Source organism: Porites lutea, chromosome 1, assembly GCF_958299795.1.
Source record: "Porites lutea chromosome 1, jaPorLute2.1, whole genome shotgun sequence".
NCBI classification, from domain to species: domain Eukaryota; kingdom Metazoa; phylum Cnidaria; class Anthozoa; order Scleractinia; family Poritidae; genus Porites; species Porites lutea.
This window is the reverse complement of record NC_133201.1, coordinates 15,643,452-15,665,545: the sequence shown is the minus strand read 5'-3', so window position 1 is coordinate 15,665,545 and position 22,094 is coordinate 15,643,452. Positions and strand designations below refer to the sequence as shown.

The following is a 22,094-nucleotide window of genomic DNA, read 5'->3' as shown; positions in this document are numbered from 1 at the left end:
TGTTTCGTTCCTGCGGATATATAATATTAGATACCGTCCAAACTTAAGGACACTGTAATTAGAGAGCCTGCTGCTAAGAGGGAATATCTAAATAATGGATTTTTTTTGCCTGGTATCACAAATGGCTAGAGCTAAAATTTTCATGGTCAAAATTCCAAACCAAGGAAAAAATGTTTTTCCGTAATTTTTTGGGTAACGGCACATGTTATTCAGCAATTAATTAGCCCCCACCCCCTCGCATATGCCATAGCTTAACTCTTGTTTCCCTTTGTCTGAAGTTCTTTCCTTCTTTACTTTGGGAAACGGTTAGGCGTAAATAAAACTGCCGATGCCACTTTCTTACCTCACTATGTTATTTAGCTCCTTGGTCGCTATCAACCGTGACCCTGTGAGCAGAGGCCCTTCGATCTTCCTAGATAAGTCGGGAAGAGGAAGAGAAGGGTAGCTATTAACTAAACAGTGATTCGATCGGACGTTCCGGTGTGAAGGCACGAGCTGGGACATTGCGGGCACTGACGTTAATACTCCTGAGCAAAAGGCAGGTATTTCTTTAAACAAAACTCGGAAAAACGTAGTCAAGTTACGCCTTTACTCTGCGTCGCCTTACTGTCCGGTTAGTAAATGGTACTTACGTGGATATAAGTTCGTTGCCGCATACTGCGATAGGCCAGGGGCGTCAAGGATGACCTTTCTGATACTTCTCTTTTCAAGATGATGCTACGTTTTGCAAGCACTCGACATGGGTGGGAGTTGGTATAGAGTAGCTCAAAAGCGGTGAACAAGGAGTCTTATCTTCCATCGACAAATCCTAGTTGCATCGTCATGAAAGGTGATTTACTCTGCTGGAGTACAGTTGAACCTCCATGTGCGACCACCTATCCAAAACACCAAAACCCACTCAGTTAGGTCTTACAGTTGGAATCTCTCCTGAAAGCGCCCGCGACCACTAATTGGGGCTGACTGTTTAATGATTTTACATTGTTTTTAACCTCTTGTAAGCGACCACCTGACGAGTTTTCTGATCTGTTGTGGTAGGAACAACCACAACATGGAAAGGTACATATCGTAACTTGGAAATTGCATGCAATAAATTATCTGTCTTAAAGTAGATGTGTCCAGTTTTCTTCTCAAAGAAACCTCCTGTGGTTCGATTCTCGTAAGAGACCACCTCCCGTTAGCGACAACTAAGTCTGCGCATTTTGGGTACGGTCGCTTTCGAGAGGTTCTACTGTAGTCTCCTTTTCCAGTTCTCCGGCGGCGTCGGTTGGAACTTGTTTTGGTTCATGGGTTTCGCACATAGATTTACACACTAAGGCGCAGCTACATTATTTTTTGAAATCATCAAATATCATTTTGTATTTGAAGGAAAACGCCCCTTGGTAGGTGGTACAACTCCGCGATGACCTAAAAGAGGCAGTTTTTGCGGGAAAGATGTTTCGGATTCGTTTCGGAGGAGAGAAACCGCTGGACCGTATGAACTACGATCACTTAGCTGTTTCCTAGGGCCTTTGGTAGCTGCCTAATTATACCTCTATTTGTGAAAAAGTAAAGAAATTAACTAAGGGACGGTTTGTTGTTTGTAATACGTAGTAAAAAAAATCAGATTTCAACATCTCTGGCAAGAAAATGCTAACTTCTAGTGCGTGACTGACAGGCATGCAAAGTTAGTATCCCTTCTAATAAACTACTGAGAAACAAATGATGTTGCGAACAGCGCATTGTCTGTTCAAAACAAAGTTGCCATAAAATTTCATAAGGAGAAAAAAATCAGTAAAAGAAGGCGGAGCTGCTCGAGACGTAGTTGCGTGACATTGTTACTCTAACTGTTAGTTTATGACTTCCTCTCACGCAGTGTATCCCGTTCGCAAAAAAACCTAAATAAACCTAAAAATAAAATTTCAAGGAAAATGTACCTACCTATTTTAGATATACCGGAGGCGAATTTACGATGATACATATGGATGCTAATACAAGGAAGTCAGGAAAAATTAGTTTACATAATAATTCGGCGCTTTTATATAACGCTTCTTCGAGGTCGTTTATTATTATTATTTTTTGTGAACGGTTAATTGATGGTCTCAATGGGGTGGTAGCTTTTACGGTTATCGGCTAAAATTTTGGCTCTTTTACGGCTATCGGTTAATTTTTTCCAATTACGGTTAACAACAAAGTTAAGAATTAATTTCTTTTGTTTCAAGGAGTTAAATATTAATAAACCTGTATTTTTTGTATCTTTGAAGCAAAATAAAGGTAGGTCTTAAGATCATCTCGGGATGAAATAAGCCATTCTTTTGAAAAATTTTAACATTTGATAGATCATACTTTTTATAAAGTATTCCACTTCTAATATTATTTTACGCACGTACAAATGTCAATAGTCAATTTAAAAATAATCTTTGTGAAAAAGCAAAAAAAGCAGACACCTAAACGCTCAACTCAAGGCCGGGGCACGACATTCATTTAAAACAGAAATGGCCGTTTTCACACTAGAGGCAGATTATTCGGGTGAGACTGGTTATCCGTTTGATAATTCGCGTCAGATAGGTAATACGTCTTTATTTGGAAATGGAATGGTTTTAATTTTGAATCAGAACAATCCTCCTGGCTTTCTCCGTCAATTTTGACGGACAATTTAATTGAAGATGGATTAACCATTTCAGATAGCCTGTGTACAGCTGCCACCTCCCTTCAGAAGGAGGAAGGGAGAAGGAGTGTCTGTGGGGGAGGGGGTTAGCTAGTCTCAGTTGGATAATCCATTTCTAGCTCTAGTGTGAAAACGGCCAATGTAAAACAATTCCCGTGTCCAGTGTTTTCAGTGATAGCGAAGGACTGTAAAGAACGACTGTCCCGTTGCCTTGTCCGGAGGCCTCATTATTCCGCGCGGCTGATGCGTTTCGGGTCACGTGGTCCCAGCGAGTTTTTTTTATCAGATACGTCACCGAAATGCCTTGACCGAGATTGTGTGGGAAGACGCCGTAGCGTCAGAGAAAAACAGGGAATTGTGACATGGAATTCACAGTTATTTATCGGCGACGTGTTTTACAAACAGTGACATCTCTGCGTGTTGCTAGTATTTCGAGGGCACGACCTCCTGAAAATCTCAAATATCAATCCCCAGCAAGAAGCCAGATTTTCGCTATGCAAAAAATTAGTGCCCCGAGAGAGCGGCGGCGGAAATGGAGCCCAGGTCTAGGTCAACACCTAAAAGCTAGGCGCTTGGCCTAACGTGCGTACGCAGTCAAAGTAGCCGGGAAATAAAAAACGCAACCATAAGTGAGTTTAGCACCTTCCTTAAAACTAACAAATCTAGGGAACAATTTCTTTTACGGTTAACTCTTTCTTACCCTATTTACGGCTAACGGTTAAAATTTTTCCATTTTTACGGCTATCGACTAAATTTTTGGCCGTTTTACGCCTATCGGTTAACCCCATTGAGACCCTCTTAATTACTCTGATATTTTAACATAAACTTTATCAAAAAACTTTTTCTTGCTTCGTGATGTTTCCGAATATTACATACTGACCCTGAATTGAAACAAAACCGGCTGCCGCAACATTTCTCTACAAATTTGACGTATGCAAATTTGTGACATTTTTCCACTGGTGGTCACGAACCTTTTTATTTTGTAAAGGCGAATCAGGAGTACCCAGATTTTTTATTTCATATTCTGTTAATATAAGAGCTGAACTTTGTCCTAGTATACATTTTGGCTAGGTATCACACATACCAAGGTGAGTTTTTTGCCTCTGAAGTCGCTCATTTTTTAGCCATTTTAAAAAGTGCGCTTGGTGGTAGTTTTTAAAAAACCGTAAAAAATTCAAAATTAAGTTTATGGTTTAAAACATACCATGGATTAGAAAGAAAAGATAGAATTCTTTTAAACAAAAATATTTCTGTTTTATAGCTTTGAATCTTGCCTCGGTACAGACGCGATAAAGTAGGTCATTTTTACTCAAATTTTTGCATAATTAATTAGGTAAAAACCGCTATCTCGGCGTTTTTCCTCATTTTCTCGAAAACTACAGATTCTTGAAAGTTGAAAATATTTTTTTCGAAGATAGTTTCCCAAAGGGGTTTTTCTGACAAATTATCAGAATTTTCGATTTTTTTAGCCTGGCCAGCGATTCTCGATATTTACAGTCATGGGCTCTTAAGAACTTTGTACCCGAGTTGGCTCCTATAATCCGAGATATTTATAAGCAGTCGTTAAGGGAGGGTATATTCCATTTCTCCTCAAATCATCAATTGTTAGTCGTCTTCCTAAGGTGATCCCTCCTAGGGCCATTGAAAGTGATCTAAGACCGATTTCGCTTACGTGTACATTAGTGAAGGTTATGGAGGGTTTTACTTGCATGCAGAAGACTTATACCCCTACTGGATGACAAAATCGACCATCGCCAATACGCTCGCAAGAGGCATTCGACAACAGATGCCCTTTTATACAGGCTGCAAGCTGTCTATGAAGCGGTGGATAGTGGTGAGGCTTTTGCTCGACTGTTCTTCACTGATTTCACAAAGGGATTTGATCTTATTGACCACATGACTGATGCAAGAGCTGGCCAAACTAGAAGTCTATCCTGTCCTCCTGAAATGGATCGCGCCGGGCCTTCCTGACCAACCGGTAGCAAGCAGTTAGAATCGGAGGAACTCTGTCAGATTAGCGAACTCTGACAGGAGGAGTACCCCATTGGGACAAAACTAAGTATAATCGTTTTCGCAGTTATGACGAATAAATTCTTGTGTGACTGGCACATACGCATTAAATTTGTCGACGATACCACTGCTTTGAAGATTATTCCAAGGAACTCTATGTTTGCTTAATGTCGTTGCTTCGGAAATCTATAATTTCGCGATATCTCATAACATAAAACTTACTCTTTACTATCAGCAAATTAAGAGCGTATCGATTTCAAGAGGAATTACTTGACCTTATAAGATCCTATCTGTGTGATCGACTAAATTGAGTGTAACTAGGTGCTATTACTAGAGAATCGAGTGGAAGCGGACTAAGAGAGGCAATCCTCAGAGATTGGCCCTAGGCCAATCTCTGTAACATCTTCCAAGACGATTTGACAAATGTAATTGATTCATCTCTCTCTATATATACGCGGATGACCATCCAGTGTATGAAATAGCGGGGGACCCTAGAAACAGCTAACAACAATCTAATAAGAAATGCCAATAATAAAACCTCTGGTTTGTATGCTAGCAATTTTCAAAAAGGAAACCCCAGTAGATACCAAACTATGTCTTTAATACATAACAGTACAGTAAGTGATATTCCATTACACTTTCAAGGAAACACCAGCTGGCAGTCTTAGTTGTTAGGTGTCACCATAGACGACCAGTTGAATTTTAATATTCATATTAATAAAATATGTAAGAGGGCGAGTCAAAGGGTCGGAGTAATGATGAGGCATAAAAAACTCATTCCTACCAATGCTAAAATTAACTTTATATAAGTCAGCCATATTGCCCTACTTAACTTATTGCCATCTGACCTGGCACCTCTGCACTGCTTGTAACAAAAGAAAACTCGAACGCATGTAAGAAAGAGCATTACGCGCACTTTTTCTGAATAAGCAATCAAGCTACAAAGCTCCACTGGACAAGAGTGATCTAATAACGTTACAGAATAGAAGATTCAAGGATATTGCTATCCTCATGTATAAGGTTAAACACAAACTATGTCCCACGAAAATATCCGAGCTATTTCATATGCATTGTACACCTTACAACTTGAGAGTAGCAGTGTTCAACATCCCCAGATTTAAGACCGAGAAATATGACAAACACTCGCTCACTTATTTGGGACCTAAGTTGAGGAATAGACTACCGGGCGAAATTAGGACCCTACCGACCTCGGACGAGTTTTAAACATTGTATTCGGAAATGTGATTTAAAGTGCGATGGAAGATAATTAATGCACAGTCTACAGTGGTTCAAGTCTTACCTAAATCATCGTAAACAGCGGACTGCCTGTAGCGATGCTGTGTCTGACCCTCTCCCGATGACCTTTGGGGTACCACAGGGGAGCATTCTAGGACCGCTTCTCTTCTTGGTTTATATTAATGACCTTCCGCTGGTTATAAAGAATTGCGAAGTGACTTTGTATGCTGATGACACGGTCCTGTACTACTTTGCTAAAGAGCCACACCTGTTAGAAGAGGCACTAAATGATGATCTCTTGAAAGTTGCCCAGTGGCTACATGGAAATAAGTTAACTTTAAATCTTACTAAGACGAAATCCATGATTATAGGCAGTAATAGGAAACTTGTTGGTATTTCCTCTTTCACGTTATCTATTTTTGACACTGATATAAATTCTGTAAGTAGTTTTAAATATTTGGGAGTTATGTTGTCTTCAACTTTCACATGGTCCGACCATATTGAGTATATTTCATGTAAGGTTAATAAAAACCTTGGTCTTCTACGTAGGATTAAGTATTATTTACCTTATGATGCCCGGTTACTTTTTTATAATAGCTTAGTGCTACCTATTTTTGATTATGCTGATTTAGTCTGGGGTGACAAGGACAATGTCTCACTTATGAAGGAATTGCAAATTCTCCAAAACAAAGCAGCTAAGTTGATATTAGATAGATCACCTCACTCCTCATCCACCGATGCATTGATTGTCTTGAGATGGCTGAATCTTGAAGAACGTAGGAAATGTCATCGATGTATATATGCATACAAGTGTATTAATGGCCAACTTAATCATTCTTTGGACATTGTAAGAAAGAGTGATATACATTCCTACAATACGCGCAATAACGATACTATCAAGCTCCCCAAAATTAAATATAATTGGGGAAAACAACGTTCGCGGTACCACTGTTTCAAAGACTTTAATGAATTAGAGAGAACTGTAAGAAACTCAGCAAGTTTTCCAATTTTTAAGAAGTGTCTTTTTTCTGCTTTTTATAATTGAGTACTTGTAGTGTGTATGTTTTAATTATTTCTGTAACTGGATTTTAGCTTAAATTTTTTTTTTTTTCATATATATCGATTTTAGCTTAACCTTTTTATATTTTAATTGTATTATATAATATACATCTCGTAATTAGGACCTCTATGTAAACCACTCTTGTGATGGAGCATCCTATTAAAAGATTGTTATTATTATTAATGCACGAACTGCATTCTTTTTAACTCATAACAGAATGAAATTTTCCAGACTGGCTTTCTATTTTAGTTAGTTTTTTTAGGCCTCAGATATTAGTTAATAACAGGTTTTCTTAATTATGTTGTGAGTGTCCCCAATTAGTAGAGGGGTATTACCCTCGGCTAGCTACTTTGACACGTTCATAAAGTTCTTTTTGGTTGATTTTATTAAGCCAGCTAAGTGTAAAGAGATGTTTATTAATTTCCTTCACAATTCTAACTCCTAGCCTAACCCTATTGTAATAGGTAACAATATTATAGAGCGGGTTGAAAATTACAAGATCTTAGGAGTAATAATGAACAATTAACTTAAGTGGAATAACCAAGCAGATCTCATCGTCAAGAAAGCCAGCAAGAAGTTATACTCTCTTAGGATATTATGTAGGGCTGGTGTGGCCCAAGATAACATTCTTAAAGTTTATCTAAGTACAGTGAGACCTGTAATAGAATATGCTGATGGCAGGCTGATTCCAGACCGCTATTTATCCGATGTAATCGAGCGAGTCCAAAGAAGGGCTTTGAGGAAAAATTATCCTGAGGCTGAGTCCTATACGGTGGCCTTGCAATTACCAAACCTAAAGAACAAAACTTGAGAGATCCATGACTTTTGTGTTAAGCCTTACATGGATAAGATGAAGTCTAAAGATCATCCTTTACACTTCTTATTGCCAACTCCACTCATTAATCAGCCTGAGTACAATCTAAGGAAGAACGCAGACAAATTCTATTTGTTTAATGAAACTATTACCTGTAAGACAAAGAGGGCAGATCACTATTTTACATTTCGATATTTTAACTAGTATGATTAATTTTTATTGTAGTACAAATCAGTAGTACAAAGTAATTTTACTCGTTAATTCCTTTTTTTTTTTGCTGTAAGAGAGCCCAGTAATAAACTATTTCTTATTTCTTAGATTAAGTTATACACGTGAGATAAGCGTGTTCTCAGTCACAGTGAGCTTGTCAAGCACAAAAGCTAGATTTTACGACATATTTGTCCCTTCGCAACAAAGACAGACCATCCCTTATAAGTTGCAAAACTGAACGCTTTAAACGAAGCTTTTTTCCGGCGATGTGCCTTTATGCTCATGGCATGTAATTTAGGAAGTTATGGAAATTTAATGTATATTAAACTTGATATATACTTCTAGTTTCTAGTTTTTTTAAAATCTAATTTATTGTATTATATCTTCTCATAATTGTAAGGCCCAGTCCATTTTGAACACGATGTAATTGGTTTAAATTAATTTTTTTTTATTAATATCTATATCTTTGTAAAATAATTTCGTAATTCGCTTATTTCTAAGCGCGACGATTTTATCAATAAACCAGACTTATTATTATTATTATTATTGTTATTATTATTATTATTATTATTATTATTATTATTATTATTATTATTATTATTATTATTACTATTATTATATGACCCTATTCAGACCGACGGGGGGCCTTTTGGACCGAAACCCCGACTCCCCCGGCATCGCTAAAAATTTGAATAACTTCAACTGGCGCCGGTTTCAGCTATGATCACCAACCTCAGCGACTTTTCCTAGAAATAATCTGGGAACATTTTAAAGTAGTAGTCAGGAGTACGTCAACATTGACGTTTCCATGGCAATCGGGTTTAGAAAGCCATGTTTTTTTCCTATAAAAAGATTTATTCGTATTTTTGCCTATTAAATTATAGCATTAAACTTATAGCAATATTTTATCAAATTTGTTATAACTGTTAGTGTAATCCAGACTCTTTTTGCGGCTGATTTGAATTTAAAATGACCAAGTGGTAGAGGGTCTTCAATAGGTTTTTCGAGATCCGGTATTTCCCTTATTTGAATCTCGGGATTCGGGATTTTAAAGCAAAATCCGGGGGAGATTCGGAATTGAAAGTATCGCTGGAGGTGCATGCGTCAAATGTTGCAAATGATGAGTAAATGTCTCTTTGTGATTTTGCTGATGGCCGTTTCATGAGCGGTTTTGAAGTTATAGCGGGGAGGAGGAGGGGGGGATCTAGGAACCCAACCTTCCCGGTCGCCGTAAGCGAAAAATAAAAGCCATATCCTAAATAGAGTTAAAGGAATACCGTGGATAGCACCAAGCAATTTTATTCAAGGCCTGGGATGCGTGTTTGTGGTGGTGGTGGGATAGGAAAATATTTATAGAAGATCGACAACAACTACGATACGGGCTTCGACCCCTCAAAGAACTGAGATGGGGTCGTAAAAATGTCAGGCGCTCTTACCGGTTTCGCGGGTCATAGAAGACACCTCACGTGTAGTTTTAAGGTATTATTGGTACAGAGAGGGTTGTGGTAATCCTTAGAAAAGGGAAAGGCATTCTAGACGTACCATGAGTTTTTAAAATGGAGTAGGGCCAAGGAGAATATGGGCAAGAGCCGTTACAGCGAAGGATAAACCCTCTTAAGTTATTCTGAGGAGTATATGCGCCTTTTAAACCTCTTTCCTCATTTTGGAGTATATCTACAGCTCATTTTGAAGGCGTGGTGGCCGAGTGATTAACACCTAGAACTTCGGATTGTAAGTCCGGGTTCAGACCTCATATTGGTGATATGCTGAAACTGCAGAATTAAAATGAAAGTTCGTTGTTCAAGGCCAACGTGGCCGCATGTAAAATACCCTTCTTCGTTGCTGTTTGAAATATAACAAAATTACAAAAATTGGGGCAGTAGAAAAGAAAATTCCCAAAAAAATTCCTGTAGGAGTAAAGATTTTGCCCATTACGGCTTGAAATAAATCTATAAACGTACTTGTCTTTTAAACTTCACATGAATAAGAGAGAAAGACTGGATCCGAAAGAGGAATAATCAAAATATTGAGAAATATATGATTCGATCTAAATTCTAACGAATTATTTACAAATGTGCTGGCTTCAAGTGGACACGGCGATTGTTTCGCAAACCGAGTACCACTAATTTTCTGAAAACGGGTTTGGATTTTAGAAGCCAGTTCTAATAATAGGCGCTGCAATAAATATATGACACAGGATCAGGAGTACTCTGCCTGCGCTACCAATAGGCAATAAAGATTCTGAAAGGGTGGGTATTACGAGACAGTGTGTTCGCATATCTCCCTCTGTCCAGCTTCTTAAGCTAAAACCTCATCGAACTCACTTAAGCAAGCTCTGATGGAGCAGTCGCTGAGCGTCATTAAGATTCCCCGGCTTTATGATCTTTCTATTTTATATGTCCAAGGGAACTAATCTACCCAACAACTTACGTGGCAGTAACTTCAGAGTAGTGGAAAAATAGCGGTTCTGGCCCACTAGTCTCCACCAGCACATTTTCCCCATACAAATCCTTCTACTTTTGAGCAGTACTTACAGATGAAAATGAACTGCATCTCATTAGCTACCTACGAGTCACTGGTGTAGTACTGTTTTTTTTATATACAGAAACTGTCAAGTCGGTTAACAAATTAATATCATTTATTGCAGCTAGTGATAAACCGTTAAATTCATGTGCAGCTTATGGCTAGTGATAGTTTTGTAGTCTATAATATTTCAAGGAAGTGGAAATGATTTGCCCGGTGAATGTACATTGCAGTCCTGAGTAGGACTGTTGTTGACAGCGACTGACATTTCGACACAACGGGGTGATCATCATCATTTTCATGATTATTCCCAAAACATCAGTCCCTGTCAACAAAAGTCCCAATAAGGACTACAGCTGTATAATATACCATTTACTTATATGAAATGACTCCTAGACTCGAACCATTTAGGACAATATTATATTGTGTCAGGAAATACTCTTACTCTTCTGACATGGTGTTCTAAACTACTTACAATTTTCTATGACCAGTGCAAAGATTCAAATCCATAATACATCAACAAAAAAAGTATGGCCACACTTTCACATAATACAAGTCTGTTAATACCGTTTTTGTGTTTCAAGTATACCTTTTTTAAAACCTCTTTACGAAATGAACAGATACTTTTAATAAAAGTTTTACATTGTAATCTTTGACAAAAAACCTTGTAAGCCTCTTTCATTATCACACAATGATGAAGGCAATTATTTCAAGACCTTGACAGATTTAATTGTTTCTGAGGGGTTATGTCACGAGGATACTGCTGTTTTAGGTCACTTCTATGCTCAAGTCACTACTTAGCGCCTTTACACAAAATGCTTGACCTGTGGAGTTATGAAGAAGATACATGTATCAAGCCAATTTCGCCCACAGGGAGCACAAACCATAATATTTTTTGGTGACATTTCTGCAGTCACCGGATTAAAAATTGAAAAAGTTGGCCCAAGTTTTTCAAGTTTCAATCCATGTCCATCCTTGTCATTTATAGCAACAGGTGACAGGAAACAGTCTCAATGCTTCAATAAAGTATCGCTGCGCTTTTCAAAAACATGCGAATTTTAAAGTTCAAAAGCCAACTGATATTTGCATTTTTCACTACCGTCAATCATCTTAGCCGATCTCTTAGGAATAGAACTTTACGGGTTCAAAAGGTCATGGTTTGTGATTGGTTTATTTCGATCCACTTTGTGTGTTTCTGTGGTTCATAGGCTCATTGCTTGTGATTGTAATTATAATTGACGGCAGCAAAAAATTCAATTGTGAAGGCCGCTTTTCAACTTAAGAGTTCGCATCTTTGTGAAAAGTGCAGTAAATAACAAAACTGGACCATTATTTCTGAAATTCAATTTATGCCAAGACACATTTAAGCCTCTCAAAGAGTAAAATATGGCGTAACATAGCCCTTTAAAAGCAATATAAAATGCCTTTCTGGAAATGATGTTCACAAAGTTTAGTCATTGTTCTAAATAATTATGTGTTATTGACCAACATTAATTGGTCAAGATGGCTGGATATTGGCCAAGCTCTTTTTTGTGAGGCCAATATCCAGCTATCTTGACTGAACAAGCTTTATCGATCAATTACATAGAGGAAAAGAGAACTTTTACTTGCGGGAACAACACAGGATTCGCTTCATCTTGCCCGCTTGAGGATTCAGCCATGTAATAAATACTGATATTAAGTAGTTGGACATTTATTTGTCTTTAGCATGGACGTAGAATTTCAAGATTTAAGTTTGCAAAACTTGACTTGCTTGACTAACCATACAGCACAGTAACTTGTGACTGATATTAAGTTCAATGATCCTGTTGCTTTGGAAGAACTTTCTGCACCAACATCACATACCAAGGTGATCTGTTATATGAAAAAATATAAACAAAGTGCTACTTAAGTAAAATATGCAGGCTATAATCCTCAGGCTACCAGACCACACTTACGTCACAATTAGAATGTGTTTACAAATGAATATGTTGCTGTTAAAAATTTGTTTTTCTTTGTTTTTGTGTATGGTAATGCATGTGGAGGAGGGGGGGGGGTGGGTTAGATTGTGAGCAGTCTCACTTTTTCTTCAGATTTAGTGAGGGGCCGGGAGTGCACACGGGCTTGATGGACCAAGAAAAGAGAGAGAGACTACGCGTAGTCTTTGGGTGGGGGGTGAGAGAAAAAAAATCTTTCAGCAGTAAAATAACCTTACCAATGTAGATATTCTAATAAGAATATTTACATATTTAACATAATATATTAATGATATACAAATCATGTTATCACATTACACTGTACATGCGCATGACATTGTATACATTGTGTACAGTTGTGTTTCATAGTAATAGTCAGTATATTATGTTGCCTGCACACTGCGAAGTTAAGACTGTGGACCAGGGGTAAATTCATGCAGACAGAGGCTAGCTGTAAACTGTAGACTAAGAGTAAAATGCAGGCAAGGTGCAAATGCAGAATGAGAACTGCAGACTTGGGGTAAACGGTAGACCCGGCATTAAATGTACTCGCTGCCATTTTGACTTTTGAGAGACCTCACTCTTCAAATTAGCATGTTGCTTATGTAACAAACACAAGGGTTTATGTTATAATAGAGATAATATGTTTATGCTTAAATTAGAGCTGCTTTATACCCATAGTACTGTCCACAGGGAAATGTGACAAAAAAAGGGTGTACCGCAAATTATTTCAAGAGCAAAATGTTTCACAGATTTTAGTTATGTGCTGCTCAACGAAACTTCCTCATAACCACATCAGCATGGTTGTCATTTACATTATTCTAGTAGCAGGAGAAAGGTGTAAAGTTACAGGAGAATAATTATTTTGAAAGAGGCTCTAAGTCTAAATAAAGACTAGTTACAGGCTACCAAACATTAGCTGGAAAATGGAGAATTCTCCAATCTCTGATGCCTAATGAACACCCTGCATCAGATTCTCTTAGAGAATGTGCAATGTACTTAGCTTCAACCGAGAGCTTTGAATTCTTAGCCTTTTTCAGAGGGCAGTAGCACAAAAAAACATTCTGTTTATCTCACCATCCAAACAGAGAGAGTTATATTTTCTAATAACATTAGAATTTCAACCCTTAAGTCTGCAGTCCTCATTCTGCATTTTGCAACTAGTCTGCACTTTACTCCAAGTCTGCATGTGCAGTTTTAGCATTACACTGACCAGTTTTTTAATTCCATTTGCTGTCTGTAATTCCTGGTACCAGAAACAAAAAGCCTATTTTTCCAGGGCACAAAGGAGAAAGTTTAACCCCCTCTCAGGCTGCACATTATCATTGACATGTACTCAGGGTCAATACCATGGGAGGTAAGGGAAAGTATATAACAAGGACTGTCTGGGAAGACCTGAAATGAATGAATGTTGAAATGATGTTCTCACAACTTGTAAAGCAGTCACCTTGGTGGTCAGCAGATAATTGCAGTACATGTGTATTCCTGGTGTGCTAATTAGTATTACTGAAAACAAAATTAAACAAAATTCCCATCAAACTCTTTCGAACAAGAGTTTGATACAGTGATATCAAACACAGCTTTTTGGAGAGTTTGATGTCCGAACGAAATCAAAATAAACCAAATTATATTTTTAAAAAAAATCAAATGTGATAACTGAATCAACTTTAGGAAAGCAACAGGCTAGGGAAATCTGATGAGTGCTGGATTCAGAAAAAATAATTATGCTACGATTCAGGACAATCAAGGAGGAAAGAATAATAATTGAGATAATTCCCAAGATGATTTCAACTTGCAGATTTAAAAATTTTTTTGCTTGGCACATGTAAAAAAATACACTGACATTTTCACAGAGAATATTTATTTTTATAGAATTGACTCCAAATATGGAAATAATAAAAGAAACGAGAATTAAATCGACTTCACTGCTTTCACACTGGATCAATAATTTATATTAACATACTTGCCATCAAGAGTTCGGAATTAGAGAGTTTGGTTTTGTTCTACAATAATTTTCCTTGTGTGAGTTCCACTTTGATCGATAACTGAACTCAAAGTTGAACTTATTGTTCGATTTTGTTGATTGCCCATGCTTCATCAGACTCTTTTATTCAAAACAGTTTGATCTAGTTTGAAAACCTTGAACAATCAATGATATGGCCAATATTATATTTCCCACAGTAAAAATTTTTGCAAACGGAGGCGAACCAACAGAGGAAAGACATGTAAATCATTATAATTTAACATTTAAAAAAAATATCATGCCTTTTTGTTTTTCTCACATGTTGTATTTGTCCCTTGGTACTGAAGTTGCAAGGGAAACTAAAAAACAAGCGACGGTCACAGTAATCAAATAACGTCTTAACTGACAACAACACATGTTGAGCTATTGATTGAGTTAAAATACACCAGTTTTACCGCGTGGGGATATGGGATATCAGATACCGGAGAAAGTGTCAAAGTTAGTGAAACTAAGTCTATTTTTTAAAGCTGATAAATATGAGCGGCCTGAATAAACAGATGCACACTTCTTATGCTCTTCTGTTTATTACAGTCAGTTCAACACCTTTATTAATTCAAAGCAAAAATTCAATGATCCTAAACTGTCAGTAGTTAAAAACAAAGCACAACTGTACTACTGCTGAAAGTGCCTGTGTCTTGACTGACAACAACGCTATCAATTGAGTTAAGATACACCAGTTTTGCCTAGTGGGGATGTGGGATATCAGATTATTATAGTTATGATGCTGACAAAAAATAATGGAGAAAGGAGAAAGAGGGTCTGGAAGGGCAGGAGGGGTACAAATGTCAGGCCATTTGTCAGTTGTCAGTTACAGTGTACATGATTATTAATGATTAACTATGAACTTTTTTGTATATTTTTGATGCGAAATTAAGGCACATATAATGTAAATTAAACGTTAAATTTGAAAACTGATGCAATAGTACATTGATTTAATTTTTGCTATTCAAGTGGCCCTCCATATCTCAAGTCTTGCATTACTTTCCTCCACTCAAACGTTTTTGCTGTACTGAACTTCAGAATATCTGAATGTTAATATGTTGGAGATGCTTTGGCACATGCAGAGAAAATTGGGGATTCACCACTTGTGCGGTCAAAAATAATTTGCTCAGTGGTATTCATATGGACCAAAATGCATTGGATTTGAATTACCATTCCTATGTTGTGGAGGCCACATTTAATAGAAAACAGATGTATGTGTTTTCAAGACTACCATTATATAGTTTGAAAGGGCGCCGAAAAGATGTATCGAGTGTTGCCATCCTCTGACACCAACCTCGAAAATGAATTAACAGGTCGAAGCAACAGGTAAAGAGAATATGCCGCCCGGACACAGTTTGATCGTTTAAATGAAAAGAGGTAAACAGAATCTTGAAAGAGTATATTTTTATCTACAGCTCTGTGTCTTTCAGCTTTTTTCATCATCATTTAAAATCAACTGAATGGCCATAAACCAGTAAGCATCTTTGTTAAAAAATATGGCTTGCATGACTGCCAACCGTTTATTGTTCCTACAGTACATGTATTTTTATTTTTCTTGAGGGTTAGGTATGCTTAGCTTTGGAGGATTTTCAGAAATCACTGGGCTGCATTTGTTTTTTAAAAAAGTTTTCACAATAATGGACCATGTACAAGAAAGCCTTTCGCTTTGAAGGTTATGTTGTCTGTTTTGCCTCTGTTTATACTGCATGATTTCCTGTTGTCATCCGTCATGTGGTGGTCATCCTTTGCATTTGTTTGTAAACACTATTATATATCTCTATCCACCACTAAAAGTGATATATATTTTTATTGAATTCCCTACTCCTGAAGCGCTACACAGTAAGACAGCTAATGGTGTAGGTTTTGCAGTATACTGAATTGGCCCGATTACCAGCAGCTGCCACCGTCAGGCAGACATTCAATGCAAATTTAACATAGAGGGATTTTCCCTTTGATTTAAACTTGCTTGCGTAGAAGTCAAGATCGTAGATTAGGATCTTTATTAGAAATTGGTGTCGTCAGTTAGTGAGAACGCAAGCTTTTGATTTCTCTTAACTGGTTTATCTAGTGGCAGTTCTGTTTAGGGAGAAATTTCCCATGGTTTCCATTATAGTTCTAGAGTAAGCAAATGTATCATGCTCTTGTGGACCCTTGCGATCATTGTGTGAACGAGACACAAAATTGAGAGACAAAAGCTCCTCCCTAAGAATTAATTTTGTTCTGGAGACCAGGGCGCGACACTATAAAGGTAGCCAACTAGCCACAGACTAGTAGTAATTCAGTTTGGGCTAGTAGGTTTTCAATTTCCACTAGCCACTTTGGCTAGTAAAAGAAATGAAATTGACCGACCTTCATCTTTCTCAAGGAAGACATCTTGGAATTTCATTGTGGCGTATCATGTTATGGGCACATGCTATTCAGCACAAATTTAACAGTGGCACGTAAAAGGGTTCCTGAACATGTTATTATGTTGAAAGAAATATTTGACAAACAAGACAGCATTTTCTGAAAACGCACATCGATGTTCTTTTTTGTTACAAAATTAGCAGAACAAAACATGAGCTTCCTGATAAAATCATGCGCAAAATCGCTTGGAAATATAAACGGATAACATTTCATTTAGCTGACCAGACGTGACGTGCTCGCGTGAGACAATCGCCCAGTTCACACAAACACTTTTACAACTTATAATGAATTTACTAGTATAGGTATTTTTGCCAAGGCATCATGATTAAGAAATTTCACGCAGAGTTTCACAGCATTGCCAATGCTTTTCAAACATTTCTAGAGCACCTGCTTGTGAAGAAGTCTCAACAGTTTTTACAATGACGTCTTGGTGTTTCTTTTTTTTTTCAAGGAAGTCTCAAAGAAAACAGAGTCCTGAAAGTCTTATAGTACGGGAAAATGGCTGGATTTTTCTTTGTGATATGTCGACCTGAGAGATTTGATGTGAGGAGAACTCGGGGCCATTGAACAAAATATTTAAATTGAAACCGGCGCAATTCATTGAGATGATTTTGGTTTGCTGCGTTTAAACCAGCCAAGCGTTACACAAGGTGTGTGCTGAAATTTCCGCTTTGGTGGTGGAGGTCTTCCACTTGCACCTTCTTCAGCGGATCGTTTCTTTTCAGAACTATCATCTTTGCCTTTTTTCTTTTTTAAAGCCATTGAAAAATCCTCTGATATCCATTATGGAATTTTGAGAAAAACAAAAGAATTTGCATGTGAAACAGCTTGACACATATTTATTTTATTTTTATTTATTAGTCATCGTGGAAATCCGACTTCCCATGGGTTATTCACCAAGATGGAAAAAAAAAAATTAAAAAAATTAATATTCAAAATTCAAAAATTGACCAAGCCAACATCAATGCTTGGATAGTAAAAAAATTTTTTGGCTAGTAACATCTAACTTGTCACTAGCTACTAGACTAGTAAGTTGAAAAGTTAGTGTTGAGCCCTGGGAGACAGCTGACCAGACGCAACCAGGCTCTCTCTCTCTCTCTCGCTCCGCAGCGACGGGTGGGAGAAAACCCTGGGAACAAGGTTGGGCAAGAACATTTTTGCATAATGAAGGGGTTCCAATTTCGCTGAGATGAAGGATTATAATGTTGAAGCAAAATGGACAATGGCTGAATGAAATAGCTGAAACACTCTTTCTTTTACTATACAAAGGTTTTCAGGTAGCTAAGATTAATTTTTGATTGTACAAAAACGCAAGGCCTGAGAAATCTGCCAAGGAATAAGTCAAAGAAACAAAAGATACACTGTATGTATCAGCAGAGAAACTAAATAATTGTCTTTTGATGAGACTTTTTTCACATAGTGAATATGGAGTGAATGTGGATTTTTTAAGTTGTAGAACTTCTTATCATTTGTCATGCTATCAAAGAGAATCAAGAGCTCTATCTAATGACAAGTGCAAGCCTTTGCTCTTCCAATGAAACTTTGAGAGAACTTTCTCTAGCAGATAATGGCAAAAAACAATGCAAACAGTTGATTGACATCCAAGAAGACTCAAGTTTCAACGCACAGAAAAAACCTAAGTTTCAAGGGTGTGGGTTATTGGGAACTGCTGTACAATGTAAAATCTTTGTTCTCAACATTATTCCTTGGTCAAACGCAAATAATAAAATGCTGACAGTACACACAACTTATTACATTAACTTAAGCTAGCACGAGGTCTTCTCGCAATCCAGTATTAAACATCACTTGTCAGTCAACAAAACATTCATCAAACAAAGAGATACATGTAAACTTATTAGCAAATCAATGATAGATTCTCTATGTGCTTCGAGTTACATACAGTGAAGATAGCTTGGTTTTTCAATAAAAATGTCCATTGGAAGAGCTAACTAGTAAATTAGTCTCTCGTAAAGTTGATGGAGCGACCCATTCTTCTCTTGTGCTTTAATTTATCGCCGTCCAGATCAGAGCATGGGAATGGCAATGATGCTCAAGAGAAGCATCTTTAATATCTATTTTTCCTTCTTCTTCTTAATGCTTTATTGTACAGAACTATAACCTCCATAATTATGTTTGCAAGCATCATGAATGTCGATGAAAGCAACGATATAACGATTGTAAATCCCCAAAAGGGCAAGTGAAAACAGGACCCTGGACTCATGCAAGCTACAGCAAGAATAGTGAAAAAACAATGCAGAGTCGGTTTACATTAGGAAAACAACAAGTTTGCACATGTATCACACTTTTTCGTACATTTTATCACTATCACTATACAGCTACCACACAAAACTTCCTAAATTGTTTCATGTTTTACATTTTTCTGTCTGTATGAATGACACAAGACAAAAATTTTGTTTTTGTTTCTCTGAACTTAGTATACATGTACAGTCCTTGAGATTTCAACGAGAGAAAAGCTTGCCAACATTTAGCAAATTGCACAAGGTGATGACTTTTGAAACAGTGCAAATTTACTTCTTAAGCCGTTGCTGTAGTGGTTGCCTATTTCCAAGAAGCCATTAAAATTTTGATTCTCACAACTACTGATCAATCCTAAATGTATATTTAACGATTTTCCAATATTCAAGTTCCCTGAAATTTACAAATGTACTTGTTTCAAATTGGAAAGTTTATGCACTTTTATTAAATTGGCCTGCTTCCCAAAATTGTATTCAAAGAAATGTTTTTAATGGCGAATCAAGTTCATTCCTATATTTACTAGAAATTCTAATAATTTCTAAATTATTTCCCGTCCAAATAAATATAAGACTTTCTGGTACAAGATTTCGGGGTCCAAAATGTTTCAATTTACAAAGTGCTGCTACTATCTCTCTTTTTAAATCTACAGTGAAAGCATTACTCCTTAGCTGATTCTCCAGTGCTCCAGTGATTCTTTAGTGCACCAGTTGTCATACGTTTAATAAGGTTACATGTACTTTTTTGTTGAACGGGCACCTAGAAATTTGCTCAGGCTCCTAACTTCTTATTTTACGACCAAAAAATTTTCTTAGGCAGCAGCCTTGATGCAATGTATTGAATGACTGTATTTTTCTGGCAAATAAATGAAATGAAATTGAAACTGAAGCTACAGTACCTAGTAACATAATTCCATGATATGAGCACAACGCACTTATCAAGTGTACTTCAAAATACTGCTGTCATAATTTGGGCTCTCGTGCATCAGAATAAAAGCACTGTGTGAAAATGCAAAACTGATGTCACACAACACATCAGCGATGTAACGTCAAGTTTATGGAATTCTCCAGTGCAACGTGTAGATTACAAAGAAAACAGAAAAAAAGAGGCTTACGCAGAAGCTCGACCAACCATTCACCATGATCTTTTTCTTGCATTTCTCTTGAAGATGTCTCTACATTTTGTCCTTAGAGCTGCCAGTTTATAATATTATTTTCATTTTGGTTCATTGCATTGTTTTTAATGGTAACAATGATTCTCTTATAAATGAAAAATGTTAGCACAGCAGCAGAGGAAGAGGAGAAAACTTACATGAAACCTAACATTCACATTCGGATGTACCTGATTCACTTTGCTGGCGAACACTCCGCACATTCCCATCCAACAATCAACTAAGCAATCACCTGCAAAAAAAAAGCACTTTATTTGAGTGTCAAGGTATTTAGCACGAAAGTACTAATTTGGGACACTATTTTACGTCTCCAACTGGAAACGGGACCGCCATTTTACGTGGTCATTGGTCATTGACCACGTAAAATGGCGGTCCCGTTTCCAGTTGGAGACAGCCACGCGAAGGTCTAACCGCTTGCACTGCAAAGGGAGTTTCATTTCTCAGGTATTTTAAGACCCTGAGTATTGGTGCGGCCCCGGAAATCGAACCCGCGACCTCCCGCTCCGCAGTCAAGTGCTAATCTTGCTGCGCTGAGACGACTTCACTTTGATATTCTTCGGTGACTATAACGACGAGCACATACAGTTAATTTGAAAAATGATAAAGACATAATCGAAAATGGATTACCCTGCAAATTCAGAGGGAAAAATCATATGTGTAAGAAATCGGTGAGAAAGCGGCGTAACTGTATACATGGCACTTGGCGATATCTTCACCGAACAATTTTAGCTCCTATGGCGTTTCAAACGCGAAAACACAGCCATACCTTAAGAATTTCTGCACGGCCTCCCATTGCAAGATCATAGCAAATCATTTTTGACATCTCTAGGGTAAAAAACTGTTCCGAGATTTGCAAAAATCGCGATCTGCGGTCAAGAAGCAGCAAGATGCTTTGCGCAAAACGCACTGCGCGTAAGCGAAAAATTCAACATCCGGTCACTTTTGTATTTCCGGTTATTGGGAAAACATAAAATTCCCGTCGCGCGAAATTTAAAAACAATAAGCAAGAAACTAAAGCAAAAGATAAAGAAAAAAATTGTTTCTTTGAAAAAATTCGTTCATTTTTCGAGTCTCAGGCTTTTGCAGCAACGCTGTAAATGGTGTTTGAAGTTTGTAGGTCGCTAGCGCTCGACAAGACCAATTTGTTTTTACCGGCTTTCTTGCCTGCCACTGGTTTGGCATTTGGGAGGGGACGATAACTGACCAGCAGAGAACAGCAATGCTTATTAAAGAAGTAACCGAAACGAGGACGCTTCATTTCAAAACACGAGCTAACTGGTAAATAAACTACAAAGCGATTGTGAGTTGTCGAATTCCAAATAAAGCTCGAAGTTTAAAGACATTAAGACTGAGACATGACGGGAAATGCTCAGCCCCGAGTATGCGTAGACGTTTTGCCGCGGTGTTCTTTGTGCGCTGCTGTCCACCCATCAATAGGTCATTTCTGAGTTACAAAAACTCTCACTTTCAAAACAAGGCTAAGTGCAAAACCTTTCTTGTGTATTTGAATTTTCTTTGCATGAGAATATATCACTGAAAAAGTTCATATCAAAAAATTTTCAAGTTCATAATGCCAATGGTCTTTTTTGCTGGTAGCTAATTTACTGAAACACTTCAAGCGAGGACGCGGAGTATGCATGTATACCACACAAGTGAATAGTGCTTTTCGCGCGCGCTGATTGGCTAGCTCGGTGATTAGCCAAGTACTATTCTTGGCTTTCAAGTGAAGTCACAAAAATCCATACTCCAAAATCGCAAGGACTTTTAAGGTTTTATCACCATCTGGCAAAATATCTCTTAAACATAA

The 22,094-nt window shown here is 37.5% G+C and overlaps 1 long non-coding RNA gene across 1 annotated transcript; it reads right to left on the bottom strand.

Annotated features, from left to right (window-relative positions):
• Nucleotides 1-10,594: 10,594 nt before the first annotated feature.
• LOC140935586 (uncharacterized) lies at nucleotides 10,595-21,149 on the bottom strand. Its single transcript, XR_012165222.1, has 2 exons — nucleotides 21,054-21,149; nucleotides 10,595-12,351 (listed from the first exon to the last, which is right to left on the bottom strand). It is a non-coding gene; the product is annotated as an uncharacterized lncRNA (long non-coding RNA).
• Nucleotides 21,150-22,094: the final 945 nt, after the last annotated feature.